Source organism: Saccopteryx leptura, chromosome X (genome assembly GCF_036850995.1).
Source record: "Saccopteryx leptura isolate mSacLep1 chromosome X, mSacLep1_pri_phased_curated, whole genome shotgun sequence".
Taxonomy (NCBI): domain Eukaryota; kingdom Metazoa; phylum Chordata; class Mammalia; order Chiroptera; family Emballonuridae; genus Saccopteryx; species Saccopteryx leptura.
The window spans coordinates 86,157,729-86,173,325 of NC_089516.1; the positions used below are offsets into that span (position 1 = coordinate 86,157,729).

The window sequence follows — 15,597 nt, forward strand, 5'->3', positions numbered from 1 at the left end:
GAGAAACAACCATCTACTTCTGTCTGTCTCCCTTTCTCTCCCTCTTTCCCTCCTATAGCCAGTGGCTCAATTGGTTCAAGTGTAGTCCTGGACACTGAGGATAGCTCCATTGGAATGCATCAGCCTCAGGTGCTAAAAATAGCTTTGTACTCAAGCATCGGCCCCAGGTGGGTTGATGGGTAGATCCTGGTCAGGACACATTCAGGAATTTGCCTCACTATCTTCTTTCTGCTCACCCAAATTAAAAAAAAAAGAAAGTGAAGCTTAATGCCAAATCCTTAAACCCTCCTCTACAGAACTTTTACAGCTACCATTATATGCCTGTGTCACCAGTTTACCTCCTCTAATATCAAAACAAGGTTGTATGTAATGAGACCGTAAGAATATACAAGTAAATTCAACACACAGTTTTTAATCAAGTGGGCTGACAAACTCATGCTCTTAAACTTCATCACTGAATCATACGGCCATAATCCTGCTCTTTATTACTTTAAAAGATGTAACTTCCCTCTGAGGCAGTAATTATTTTTAGTATTTTCATTTCACTGATCTTTGTTAAGAGATCCCAAAGGAGTTAATGATTTTCATTAGAGAACTATCAACACACAACTACAGTAAGTGTCCACTAAGCTGTATGTTCAAAGATGACAGCATCTGGAAAGCTTTCTACATGTGTTACAGAAAGCTTCAGACTACTGCAAGCCCATTAACACCACCACCTTTGTTTGAATGCTGCAAAATATACAGCAGTTAAAAAAATTTACTATAAAATAACAGGTAAAATAATTTATCTGAATAACTAAAGTCCTCACAGATAGTTCCAAATTTTATCATTATAACTGACTTTGTACTTCTTTTAAAATCATCACGTGTTCTTTAAGGGTCTTTCTAAGAGCATGAGGTCTTTCCCATGCAGTAATCAGCACTTTCATTGATTCTAATTTTCAAACCTCCCCCAGCTTAAGATAACTCTGCACAAAGAAATGACAGTCCAAGAGTCATTCCTTTTGTCAACAAAGAAAAAAGAGTTATCAGAAGAATATTCAAATTACTTCTATAATCATTCAGTAATTTTAACCCAGTCAAAGTAATAGTTGAGAAAATTGTTCTAATCTTTCGATATGCCTTAAATCCCACTATGCGAGACTGGCTGACAAAGTACTGCTCACAGAAATTAGGGGATATTTTATTGCTTCATATTCATTTTGAAATGTCCCCTAATTTTTGTGAGCAGGACATATACAAGACAAAAAGCTGCAGTATGAAGGATATGTTAAGATTATTCTGCAAACTAACAGACTCTTAATTAACCCAGGCTTACATAATGCTCATTCTGTATGCCTTATTTTTGCATTTTTTTCATTAAAATATATTTCAAGTTCTCTCCTCTTTAAATGAACAAGTTATTTAAAATTCAGATTAGATGTCTTAAACAGCTAGAGTTCACAGTTTCATGTTTTGCATCCTGATATGTTTTACTTGTATTATGTATGCAATTTGGCTTCAACCTGGGTTCAAGAAATGGTAAGAATTCCAAGAGGGGGCCTTGATGTTCTGAGGACCACTAGAGAAAAGCTAGCTTAAAATACTCCCTTAACTAGACAAGGTTTCAAAAACACTCATGCTTTTGCCATGATCGGTAGGTATTGCCCAGTGGCTATCCTTGCCTTTGGCTTTCTCACCTTTAAAAGCATTCCTTAGCAATCACAACCACAGGGTTAGGTAAATAGAGAATTTGAAGAGAGACAAGGACATATAAAACTTACCTTAATAGTATTAAAGGTTACAGATATTAAAATTTTTCTGCTTTCATGATTACCAAATGCCACTTGCCCTAATAGACTTTTATTTCATATATATTTCTAATGCTTACAAAACTTCAATATTCTATAACTGGATTAAAAAATAAACTTGATTAAGACTTCAGTGCATATTTTCCAAAGAAGACATATAAATGACCAACAGATCTATGAAAATATGTTCACCATCGCTAATCGTTAGGAAAATGCAAATCAAAATTAAGATCTCCCTTCACATCTGTTAGGACCTGGAGGAAATATTTAAGTGTAATAGCAAATCACAGAAGGATAAATGCTGATATAAGTAATGCTTATAAAAGTGTTTATATAAGTAATCTCAAGTGTTTGTAACTTGTATGTTTTTTATAAATTTTTATTACTGATAGAAGCACTATAAAAGCTTTAGATTATTTATACAAGCGATCGAAATGTCAAACCCATAGAAACAAAAAGTAGATTAGTAGTTTCCAGGCATTGGAGGGTGGGAGAAATGGGGAGCTGCTGTTCAAATAGAATAAAGTTTCATTTACAAAAGATGGATAAGTTCTAGAGATCTACAGTACAACATCTTGCCTACAATTAACAATACTATATACTGTGCACTTGAAAAATTAACAGGGTGCCCTGGCCGGTTGGCTCAGTGGTAGAGAATTGGCCTGGCATGTGGATGTCCCGAGTTCAATTCCCGGTGAAGGCACACAGGAGAAGCAACCATCTGCTCCTCCACCCTTCCCCCTCTCCCTTCTCTCTATTTCTTTCTCTTCTTCTCCTATAACCATAGCTCGATTGGTTCAAGTGCATTGGCCCCTGGCACTGAGCATGGCTCTGTCAAGCCTCTGCCTTGGGTACTAAAAATAGCTTGGTTGTGAGCATAGCCCCACATGGGCTGAGCATCAGCCCCAGATGGGGTCTGCTGGGTGGACCCCAGTCGTGGTGCATGCAGGAGTCTGTCTATTTCCCCTCATCTCACTTGGAGAAGAAAAAAAATTAAGAGGATATATCTCTTGTTATGTGCTTATAACAATAAAATATAAATTAATTAAATATATATATAGATATAAAGATTCTATAATTAATTGAAATTACTTGTATGGGACTGAAAAGATTTTAAGTCTTGATGCAACAACTTCAAGAACTGATTTTGTCATCAATGGCCTTACTGTCCTCAGGTTCCAAGTGAGGCTTCCAGTCAAATGCGGTCTCACCCTGTGCACATGAAAACCACAGAGCCACTAGGTTTGAATCCAATGGATTAAATTAATTTGGGTGTATACACTGGCAATGCTAATCGACCAAGTAATAAGGAAACATTATAAAATACTGTCTATATGAAGATAATGATGTAATCATAAAGACGTGCATTAGTATTAAAGATATGCTAACGTCAAGATACTAATTATCTAAGATAAAATGCCCACTGAGTATTCTTATATTTCCCTTACTACATGGATTTTTACATTCAATTGTACAATAAGTTCATTCCTTTACAACTGAGGGAATGCTCATCAGCATAAACAAAATAAACACGGCTATGTTCTTTCCCCAATCTAATTTAGGCAACACTCCGAAATCTTCTATTAATTTCCATGATCCCAGTGGATACACAGAACGTGACAAAATATGTGTAATTTGTAGCAAATGTTAAGATATTGTAATTGAGTAATGTTGAACAATTTATATAGTGATTGCTAAACATAAATAATAATAAAATTTTTATAACTACGTTAACTTATTTCAAAACTCCCTTGAGAAAGATTGCCTACTAAAGCCAGTATTGATATCATTCATTCACCCAGCAAGAACTCGTTGATCACCTACATTATGTGTTAGGCTAGCACAAGTGCACAATGGGACATGAGACTGAAATGTCTACTCCCACTCTTAAATACATGGTTATCTGTAAACTACAGATTATGAAAGCATCTCTAAATGATATCTAACATCTGTAATTTTCCTACCAATAACCATGTAGCTTGAATGAATACATGCATATTACTCAGCAAATTTCTTTCTGTTTGTTATTGGAGGCCACAGTTCTACATTAGAGAATATTGTATCTTTGAATCAGCACCAACTGATGTGTTACATTATATAATAAGAAATATGTGGGGAAGTAAAATTATGACAATTAAGTATACTATAATACAAAGCCAGGCTAAATAATGTTAACAATTGTGTCAAAAACTGCACTAAAAATGTATGTAACTTCATGTATGTATAATCAACAAGTAAATGTTCTACTGTTGTTTTAGAAATATCACATAAATATAGGAATTGTGATCTCCTTGCATACATACATAATTTAACCATATGTGTATAAGTCCAGGAATGATTCTAACTATATTCTATATTCTAATATTTTTGTCATGTACTAATTGAAATAGGTGTTCTTGTAACTTCAATTAATAAATCGATGTTCAAATGAGTGCAAGTATGACAACAGCAGGCAGGGAAAGTCTATCATTTCATGTGTGAGAGCTACAATAGTTTTTAAAATTTAATTGTTATTTTCTACTCCTTTCTAAAAATCATCTTTACTTCTGCACTTCTGAAAAATAGGCAAAAGATTATATATGTACGTATACACATACATATTTATACAGATACATGTATATCTATAATACATATATATGTACAAAAGAGGAACGTACCCCAGCCAGTTGGCTCAGTGGTATACCATTTGCCCAGCGTGTGGAAGTCCCAGGTTTGATTCCTGGTCAGGGCACACAAGAGAAGTGACTACTGGCTTTTCCACCCTCCCCACTCCTCTCTCTCTCTCTCTCTCTCTCTCTCTCTCTCTCTCTCTTCCTTCCCCTCCTGCAGCCATGGCTCAAAAGGTTCAAGCAATTTGGCCCTGGGCACTGAGGTGGCTCCATTGCCTCCCCTCAGGTGCTAAAAGAGCTCGTTTGGCAAGCAATGGAGCCGTGACCCCAGATGGGCAGAGCATTACCCTGTAGGGGGCTTGCTGGGTGGATCCGAGTCAGGGTGCAAGTGGGAGTCTCTCTCTGCCTCCTTGCCTCCTCGCCTGTCACACAATAAAAAACAAACAACAGGCCCTGGCTGGTTGGCTCAGCGGTAGAGCGTCGGCCTGGCGTGCGGGGGACCCGGGTTCGATTCCCGGCCAGGGCACATAGGAGAAGCGCCCATTTGCTTCTCCACCCCCCCTCCTTCCTCTCTGTCTCTCTCTTCCCCTCCCGCAGCCAAGGCTCCATTGGAGCAAAGATGGCCCGGGCGTGGGGGATGGCTCCTTGGCCTCTGCCCCAGGTGCTGGAGTGGCTCTGGTCGCGGCAGGGCGACGCCCCGGAGGGGCAGAGCATCGCCCCCTGGTGGGCAGAGCGTCGCCCCCTGGTGGGCAGAGCATCGCCCCCTGGTGGGCAGAGCGTCGCCCCTGGTGGGCATGCCGGGTGGATCCCGGTCGGGCGCATGCGGGAGTCTGTCTGACTGTCTCTCCCCGTTTCCAGCTTGAGAAAAAATACAAAAAAAAAACAAAAAACAAAAAACAACAAAAACACAAAAGAGGAAAGTGTAGTAGTAATAATAACTACAACAACAATAATAGCAGTAGTAATATTATAAGTAGTAACCACAACTACAATCATCACAACCACCACCAAAAGCAGCTTTTATTAAATATCTGCTCTGCGCCTGGCACTAATTTAATTTTATATCACTTTATTAATAGGCATTACCATTGTCATTTTGCAAAGGAGAAAATTAAAGACCAGGAAAGCGGACTCATTTGTCCAAGATCATATAGCAAGTAACAAAAAGATATTCAACTTGGTCACTAATCAGGGAAATGCAGATGAAAATAACCAACAAAATACTATTTACAGAGATCAACTTGGAAGCAACAAAAATGTCTCCTAATAACCATTCATAGAGGACGAGGCAGAGAATTCAACTATGCCAACAGTGGCAGTCAAGTTAGGATGATAACCGAAAATTACACATTTATTAACATGCAACATATTTAACGTGTGTTTTCCATAATTATAACCTAATTCTTCTACTTGTAGGTCAAACAGTCAAGGAGACAAGATGTTCACTGTAGCAATGGTTATAATAGTACAAAAATTGATAGCAACCCACATGCCAGAGGTTAGGAAATGGATAAACTGTGCAATATTAATCTAATGAATCGCAAGCCAGCATTTACAGTGACTGTACTACAGCCAAATATGTCAGCAAAGATGCATCCCAAATGCAATGCCGAATGGAAAAATAAAAGTGGTGGAAAATGGTACATGCAGTATAATAGCATTCATCTAAATAAAAATAAAACAGACTAATCTCATGTACCATAGCACTGATAGATGAGTATATATACATATATATAACAAAATTATAAAAACATGGACTAGATACTCAGCGGATTATCAACGGTGCTTGTCTAGAGGCTCCAAAGTGATACTGAAATAAGTAGAACCCTGGAAACTCCTACTTGAAATTCAGTGTTTTGTTTCTTTAAAAGCAAAGACGTATAGCAAATATGGCAAAACGTTAATATTTGTTCACTTTGGGAGGCTGGTGCTTGGGTGTTGGCTGTACTAGCCTTTGCAAATTTCCATCTTTTCAACATAAAAAAAAACGTTAAGAATAAATTACAGAAATACACCTATCTATCCCTTTTTAGAGTGTACATAGGAATTGGAAGCAATAGGGGAGAGAATAATAAAAAAAGCCAGGTAAAGATGAGTCAGCTTGAGAAGGAGGCAGAATTCTCTTTTCCACTGTCTTTAAATCCACGTTGGGAGGAGTAATACGCTTGTGTAGCCAGCCCATGAGAGGGAAAAGTTGATGAAATGTGGAGTAAGGGAGAGCGATGGCGCCTCCCTTGACAGGCTGCACGTAGCAGCTGGGAAGCGTCCCTCTGCACCACCTGCAGCTGTGTACTAACTACTGCGTCCCCCAGAAAGGGAGATGTCATCCCGACACCTGCGCAGTACCTGAAGCCATAGGAATGGCATTACCAGGCGTGCTTACCAAGTTGAGAGCACGTTAAACAAGAGTAATGGTTAAATGGTGGGACTCACACACACATGCTTTGTAATGCTTTCCTAATTTAAGAACACATCTTACCAGTTGTGGTTTAGACAAGAACCCCCCCTCAAATCAGGTAGCACATGTTACTGCCAATTAACATCTGCATAACTAATATACTTGTACACCTGTTCATTAAGCCAATTACTGAACACCGCTAAATGTCACCAGAACACTATGTTTCACAACAAGCAAGAGTTCCTCCTGTTAGTACCTTCCTAAAGGTTATAGTTTACCCATCTGCTGGCGGGTTGGCTCAGGCTTTGTAAGTATGGATTGGTGTTTTTCTAGTCCTCCCATTATCTTAGATTTCCTAATTCAGGTCACAGATCAGAAAGTCCACCAACAAACCCCACAGGCTATGTGTATCTAACCGTAGAAATCAACATGATAAAACCACTAGGCTAACAGAGCATTTCTTGTGGTGAACACAGTTCGGCAATTCAACAGATCTGGGCTTTTCATTTCAATGTGGTCCATCTCAGACTGGTACGATTCTGCACACAAGTTAGTTAACCTTGCTTAGCAAGACTGAACAAAATAACACAGCAAAAGATGTGCTGCCAGAATCTTAACTTGACAATGTAGGACTTTTCAGTCTGGGTAACAGACATACCCGACCATGTCTAGAAGCAAGTCAGCATTGTAGATCTCAGCAAAGACTTTTTTTTTAATGAAAGACCACTGGGAAACTGTATCTTCTAGGAGAAACTTCTCATCTTCCAGATATTCCAACTTGCTTGTCTAATAAGCATCTCACATTTAGCTCACCCCAAACCTAACGCCTTATCTTCCTCCCAAACCTGCTTTGTCATTGTCTCCTTCTCAACAAACAGGCAACTTGATCTTAATTTTTCCAGCCCCAAAACAAAGTCATGGAGACATTTAGTTTCCTCTCTCACAGGCCACACCCCCTCTAGGGTCAATCTGGTATTTATCACTTCTCGTCACCTGCACTTGCACCTAAGCATTTCAAACCACCATGACTTCCAGTCTAGGTTACTGTAGTAGCCTAATGAGCAAACATCATGCCTCCCTCTGCCCTGTCATTTAATTAATAATGTTGCCTGACCAGGTGGTGGTGATGTGGATAGTGTCGGCCTGGGATGCCGAAGACCCAGGTTTGAAATCCTGAGGCCATTGGCTTGAGCGTGGGCTCATTCGGCTTGAGCCCAAGGTTGCTGCCTTGAGCAAAGAAGGGGTCACTCGGTCTGCTGGAGCCCCCTGGTCAAGGCACTTATGTGAAAGCAATCAGTGAACAACTAAGGTGCCACAACCCTGAACTGATGCTTCTCATCTCTCTCCTTTCCTGTCTGACCCTTCCTTTCCCTCTCTCCCTCCTTCCCTTTCTCTCTCTCTCTCTCTCTCTCACTAAAAAAATAAATAAATAATATTTTTCTTCTGTTCAAAACCCTCAAATGACTTCATTTTTCATTCAGAGTAAAAACCAAAGTCTTTACAATAGCCTGTAATGTCCTACTTCACATTTAATGAGGTCTCCTCAGCTCCTCTGACCTCGTTTCCTACCTCCCCTCCCTTGTGCCCTCTCGCCTAGCCACACTAGCGTCCTTGCTGTCTTCTAATATATCAGGACAACTCCCACGGCAGGGCTTTTGCACCCGACGTTAGATCAACCCCAGACATTCCCTCACTTCCTTCAGATCTTGGCTCAATTACCCCGCCTCAGGGAGACCATTCCTGAGGACTAGGTTCAAAATCGCAATGCCTCCCTCTTACCACGCTTTCTCCCCTTTGCCTGCTTTGGGGTCCTCCAAAGCGATGATCACCATCTAACAAAATACATGTCTCATTTGTTTACTGCCTACGACTTCCACTTCGATGTCAGCTCAGGTAAAAAGGACTTATGACTTTTTTCACTCTCACATACTAGCACCTAAAATTGTGCCTGGAAAAAAAACAGCCTTCTAATTATTTTGGTAAGTACCTTACATATATATCCTCATTTGTGCATGATGATTGATGTAGGAGGTTATGTATTCCAGGATTACTAATGGTAAATTAATTTTAATAAATTATGATATATTGGGCACTGTTTACAAGAGCAAAAGATTTGAAATGACCCAAAGCTCATAATTAGAAGATGGCTTGATTAACCTATAGTATGCTCACTCAATGGACTACTTAATCAGCTGCTCTATCCATGGCTAAAGCAGCTCTTTATAGAATGAAACAGAATGCTCTTCAATAAATGTTTTGTTTTTTTTGTATTTTTCTGAAGCTGGAAACGGGGAGAGACAGTCAGACAGACTCCCGCATGCACCCGACCGGGATCCACCCGGCACACCCACCAGGGGGCGATGCTCTGCCCACCAGGGGGCGATGCTCTGCCCCTCCGGGGCGTCGCTCTGTTGCAACCAGAGCCACTCTAGCGCCTGGGGCAAAGGCCAAGGAGCCATCCCCAGCGCCCGGGCCATCTCTGCTCCAATGGAGCCTTGGCTGCGGGAGGGGAAGAGAGAGACAGAGAGGAAGGAGGGGGGGGTGGAGAAGCAAATGGGCGCTTCTCCTATGTGCCCTGGCCGGGAATCGAACCCGGGTCCCCCGCACGCCAGGCTAACGCTCTACCGCTGAGCCAACCGACCAGGGCCTCAATAAATGTTTTTAAATGAAGCAAACAAGGTATACAGGAATATACAGTATATGCTACCATTTATAGAAAAAAGAGGGAAGAATAAGTGTTTCTATGTATTTGTTGGTATGTGCATAAAATGTTTCTGGGAATATTTACAGAAAAATGTATTTTTTAAAGATTTTATTTATTGATTTTTAGAGATAGAAGTGTGAGGGGGGGAGAGGCTGGAAGCATCAAATCATACTAGTTGCTTCCTGTATATACCTTGACCAGGCAAGTCCAGAGTTTTGAACCAGCAACCTCAGTGTTCCAGGTTGATGCTCTACCCACAGCGCCACCACAAGTTAGGCAGGAAATGTTTTACATGAATTAATTCTAGGGGGGGAACCAAGTGTCCAAGACACAGAAGTGAGAGGAAGAAATCTCACTTTCCACTATCTTTGCAACTCTTGAATTTTAAACCATGGAATGATATTAGCAATTCAAAAAGGAATTAGAAAAATGAAACAAAAAAGAAGCAAAAGGATTTCACCAGTGAAAAGCTCCCTAATATATGACTGCAGGGGAAGGCTCATGGCACAAGTTACTAGGAAAGTAATTTGGGCACTTTAGGCTGCAGCATAGAGATGTAGCCCCGCCTTCGAGGAGCATGGTCACCCGTCAGCAACAGAGCAGAGAAGGAACCAGGTGACACACACCAAATGGTGGTCCAGCCATAGAGGTGTGCTGTCATGTATAAGTGAAATTCAAATAAGACAAATTTTCGCAACACATGTGTGATGCATGGTGGGATGGAGGTGAGGTGGTAAAGATTCACTGTTTTCTACATACATCCCTCACAAATTGTATCTTGTACATGATTGTATTACGTCTGGTAGCCATATTTCTTACCACTGCTATCAACATATTCATACCCCTATTCGCCAATATGATTTATAAAAGGAAATCAAATTGCAATAAAAGATGAAAATACCTGCACAAATATTTCCCATACAGACAAAAATAGTGATGCTAAAGAAACAGAGCTCTTCGTTGGTATACAGCGCTATCACGTCTGTTGAAATGCCCACGGTCATTGTATAAAAGGCAATTTAAAAGTTTCAGTGAGTTATAAAATCTGCAAAGGATACTCCGAAGGTCAAACATATAAAAGCCAAGGGCTATCTAGACATTATGTAAACAAGCAAGCCTCCCCTGGGAGCTCCTAAGCCAGGTGCGGAGAACAGGACAGACGAGTTCCTGCAAGTCCAACTCTGGGACATTGCTCACGCAATGGATTCTGTAATTCTACCTCTATCTCCAGACTCTTATGACCTAGGAGAATACTGCGCATCCTTAATGATTAACAGTCTATGTACAGCCATCATGAGGCACCGCACTGGATGGATTTGCCTAGCAACTGTGCAAGGCAGATATTTTTTGTAAATTTATTACTAAATGGATTATATTGACATGGTTTCAAGCATCCCACTCAATATCACACCACCTACACCCCACATCGTGTCCCCCGTGCCCCATGCAGAGTCTCTTTCCATCCCCATTTCCCTCCCTCTGTCCCCCCACATCCCTCCCCTTTCCCTCTGGCTTTTGTTACCCTGTTGTCTGTATCTGTGTGGTATGTATATATGTATCCGTCTACTCAGGAGGCCAAAACATACCACAGGTTCGGTGGCTCAAACGACAGAAAAATTTCACAGTCATGAAGCATAGAAAGCTCAAGATCTAGGTGTTGGCAAGGTCGATTTCATTCTGAGACCTACCCACTGGGCTTATAGGTGGCGAGAGCACAAACTCACATGGCCTTTCCTTGTGCCTGTGTGGGTAAAGAGAGTGAGCCAGCCTCCGCTGTTTCTTATTTTTAAAAAAAAAATTATTTATTGATTTCAGTGAGAGAGGAAGGGGAAGAGAGAGAGAGAGAGACAGGAACATCAAACTACTCTTGTATGTGCCCTGAATGGGGATCAAAGCAGCAACCTCTGTCCTTCGGGACAGTGCTTAAACCCACCAAGCCATCTAGTCAAGGCTCTGCTATCTCTTCTTATAAGGGCACTAATTCTACTGGCTCAGAGCCCCATGTTCTTTGACCTCAATTAACCTTAATTACATTCTCAGAGGCCCCATCTCCAAGTACAGCTACACTGGGGGTTAGGGCTTCAATAACATATATTTTTGGGGAGACACAAACATTCAGTCCATAACAGTATTATTATTCCAATTTTACAAAAAAGAAAGACTGAGGTCCCCAGAAACTTGTGAGAGATCTGAGGGATGAGTTAAATGATAGAGCTGGGATTCACCCCCGGGCTGCCTGACCCCAAAGTCCATGATGTGGCCATGAGGCTCCACCATTCTCCATATATACAGGAGAATCCTTGTTGCTTCCTGTAATTTATAACGAAATAATTCAAGATGAGAGGGTTCAGTGGAGATGCTGAACATACCCCATTGTTTAAAATCCCTCTCAGAGTTCTTATTTGTGGCCTAACCAAAAAAGTTTGCTGTGCCTTCTAGAATACTCGATCAAAGCCATGGTCTCTTTGTGTACGCATAGTTTGGCATGCTTGCTTACTCGAACCGGTGTTCTGAGTTGAGGGGTCCGAGATCCCTATTGGAGGTGCTGGGTGATATTTAGTTGTTAGTCTCTGACAAGGGAAGGTGAACAAGAAGACTAGAAGTGGAGCACCAGCTTGGGGGTGTTCCCACCAGGTCCAGCCTTATAACCTGGTTTCTGTGTAACATATGCATGAAGAAGTGGAGGGGAGGCTTAGGAATCACGCCAGGAACCCAACAGTACAGAGAAGTTACCAGATTTTTTAAAAATGGGGGCTGTGCCGAGTGGATTGATACTCTCATAAAAGGCACGGGCTTGAGGAGGAAGCCCACGCTAAAGACACAAGCCGGTAAGTAGTGATCGCCTCCACCCACAGGCCCCTAGAATGAAACAGTAGAGCCTTTGCAAAGAAGTTGAGGCAAACTCTAGGAATTGTGTGAGTGGGAGTTCTGGATAAGGCCATATAAGTCAATACTTTAGGCTTTACAGGCTATGTTGCAACCCTATTTAACTCTGGCATTGTCACACGAAGGCAGCCGCAGATGATAAGTCACAAAAGAACATGGCAGCATTCAAGTAACGCCTCATATACATACTAAAATAAGTGGCAGGCTACACGTGCCTCCTGTAGCTTGCCAACCCCTGACATCACAAATGCCCAGTAAGTGTCTGGTCCCTTAGCTTCTTGTTTTTGAAACAGAGGTCAGTGTAGTCTTCCTTCAACCTTTTCCTTACAAAATAGCATGTGGAAGTGTCTTACTACAATTGCTGATTGAGAATTCTGTTTTTCAAAGTGGTCACGTAATCAAACATGTTTACACTCCTCATGCTTTTTAAATCCGTTGATCCTGAAGGGATCAATGATTTGATCGCAAACCATAACTGTTTCCCATTTACTCCCCATATATTCTCATGGGAGTTTACCCTATGTCTACATAGAAGTGACCGTAAAAACAAATCAGCCTTAATAACATTATAAAATGAGTTTCTACCACCCCATCAATATCTACTGGAATGAGCTCATAAGGAGCTAGTGGTGGGCAATGCTTCAATGAGGATACGCTGGATTATGATAAAATGAAAATCTGGTTCTATAAAAAAACAAACACAAATCAAACCTTTGAATTTCATGTATTACAGTTCTCTTATTTTATGTACATAAAAATATTACTGAGTATTTCAATTTGCTTTGTTGCTGGCAGAGCTCAATGGGAAACAAACATAGTTACATTGTGTCTGTTTCTCTTTCAGATTCCAACTGGTTTCAATTTTATCTTTCAGCAGTAATTTTGTTTAGTTCACAAAACCCCATCAGTTGTAGTCTGTTGAAGGCAACTGAAGCATTAGAAAATCTGAGAAGGGGAGGAGAGGAAGTGTCTAAACTTTTTCAGTTTTCTTTTCTTTCCTTCTTTCCTTCTTTCTTTCTTTCTTTTTCTTTCTTTCTTTCTTTCTTTCTTTCTTTCTTTCTTTCTTTCTTTCTTTCTTTCTTTCTTTCTTTCTTTCTTTTCTTTCTTTCTTTTCTCTCTCTCTCTCTCTCTCTCTCTCCTTCCTTCCTTCCTTCTTTCTTTTCTTTTCTCTCTCTCTCTCTCTTGGTTTAGTCTGCTGCATACTTTATTTGTAAGCAGTATGCAACATGTGAGACTAGTTTGGAAATGTGAAGACATGATAAGAACACAGTTTGAACAGGCTTAAAGTTATTCTGCTTTTAGGATAACAGACTCATGACCCTGCCCTTTCCCAATCTATCACCTCATCTGTTACACTACCAGGAATGTAGAAGGCCTAACTCCACATCCTGTCCTTCCCTGTTCTCTCATCCACTTGTTATCTGACTTGAACATACTCCTAACCGTGGAATCAGAATACCTGTAAGTAGGGCCTCAGGACCTGTAGCTCATAAAAACTCCCCAGGTAATTTGGGGTATTAGGAAGGTCTGGAACTACTGCTCTAAGGCAGACAACACTCTAATAGCTCAATAAATACTCCCCAAATTGCAAATGCAATCTGACTGGTGGTGGCGCAGTGGATAAAGCGTCGACCTGGAAATGCTGAGGTCGCAGGTTCGAAACCCTGGGCTTGCCTGGTCAAGGCACATATGGGAGTTGATGCTTCCTGCTCCCCCGTTCTCTCTATCTCTGTCTCTCTCCACCCTCTCTAAAATGAATAAAGTCTTAAAAAATAAAAAATAAAGTAGTAAGAAAATGCAAATATCATCAACTGGAATCAGTGAAAGTCCTGTTTATAATTTCTTCTAAAGGTCAGAGTCTCAGACTGAAGGCAACTTCTGGTTAATTGGGCTCATGGTAGCAACAAGTGATAAGATTTTAAGAGTGTGAAAGATACTCAAGGTACACTCTGTTTATTTTTAAACTAATTATCAACTTAAGGGCAAGGGTCTTGCCCTATATTTCTAAATCTATCACTCTGCTAAGTGCATAGAAGTTTTAGGAATAAATAAGAGTGTATTTTATGCATTAATTAAAAGCATATATTCCTGTAATAGAAACTAAAACAATGGATACCACTGCCTTTCTCCCCTTTTATAGATGCAGCTATCACAATGCTAGAGAAGAACATAAAGATACATACAATAATTTGCCACTGAAAAGGAAAGTGAAAGGTACTGACAGTAGATTTATTCTCACCAGAGGTCAGCATGCTCCTACTTTCCAAAGTCACTGAAAGCAACCAAGGCAGGTAAGAACTTAGAAGATGCACAATAGGAAAAGACAAAATATTGTCCATAAAACTGGAGTCTTCAAAAAAGTAAAAATTCAGTCTAAGCCCTGGCCATGGAGCTCAGTTAGTTAGAGCATCATCCCGATACACCAAGGTTGTGGGTTCAATCCCCAGTCAGGATACATACAAGAATCAACCAATGAATTCATAACTAAGTGAAACAATGAATTACTGTTTCTCTTTCCCCCTTCCTCTCGCTCTAAAATCAATCAATAAAAAAATTAAAAATAAAGTAAACATTCAGTCTAACCAAAATCCATAGCTGAGCTAGGTAAAATACATACTAGGCAAGCACACTGTAGCCTGGTTTCATTTCTATTGAACACCATGAAGCCATTTTAAAGCTTCTATGCCTTTGACCAATAGACCTCAAGAACCAAATTATAGAGCATATACATATATGTAAATAGAATACTCTGTTTATGTCGAGGTCATTTTTGTCTATGCTTTCAGCTAGTAGCATGTTGATAGCAGCTGTGCACAACAAGAATGATAAACTGAGTTCAACATGTAAGCTATTTCTCAAAGTAAATTAAGTTAACTTCTATGAAAGCTATTCAATAGGTGCACTTAGTTTGATGTTAAGGCATTGACATGCATAATGGGTGTGTGTGTGTGTGTGTGTGTGTGTGTGTGTGTGTGTGTGTGCGTGCGCGCACGCGCACGCGCGCGTGTGCATATCATTCATAAACTGAACCATTTGTTCAGTTTATTAATGAGCTTCCATGAGAGACTATAGTCTACACATGCCGGAAACAGTTTGGGTTATAAGTTTTTCAGAATTAAAAAAAAAGTTCTTGGATGAGGGCCCAGCTATGAGAAACTGTCTCCTGTGAGAATTTCCTTTTAATAATATTATCTTCAGTAGTGTAGA

The 15,597-nt window shown here is 40.4% G+C and overlaps 1 protein-coding gene across 1 annotated transcript in view; it reads right to left on the bottom strand.

Moving 5' to 3' along the window:
* The window catches only part of DIAPH2 (diaphanous related formin 2), a 983,541-nt gene that overhangs the window by 584,027 nt on the left and 383,917 nt on the right, over positions 1 to 15,597 (bottom strand). The window lies entirely within an intron of this gene.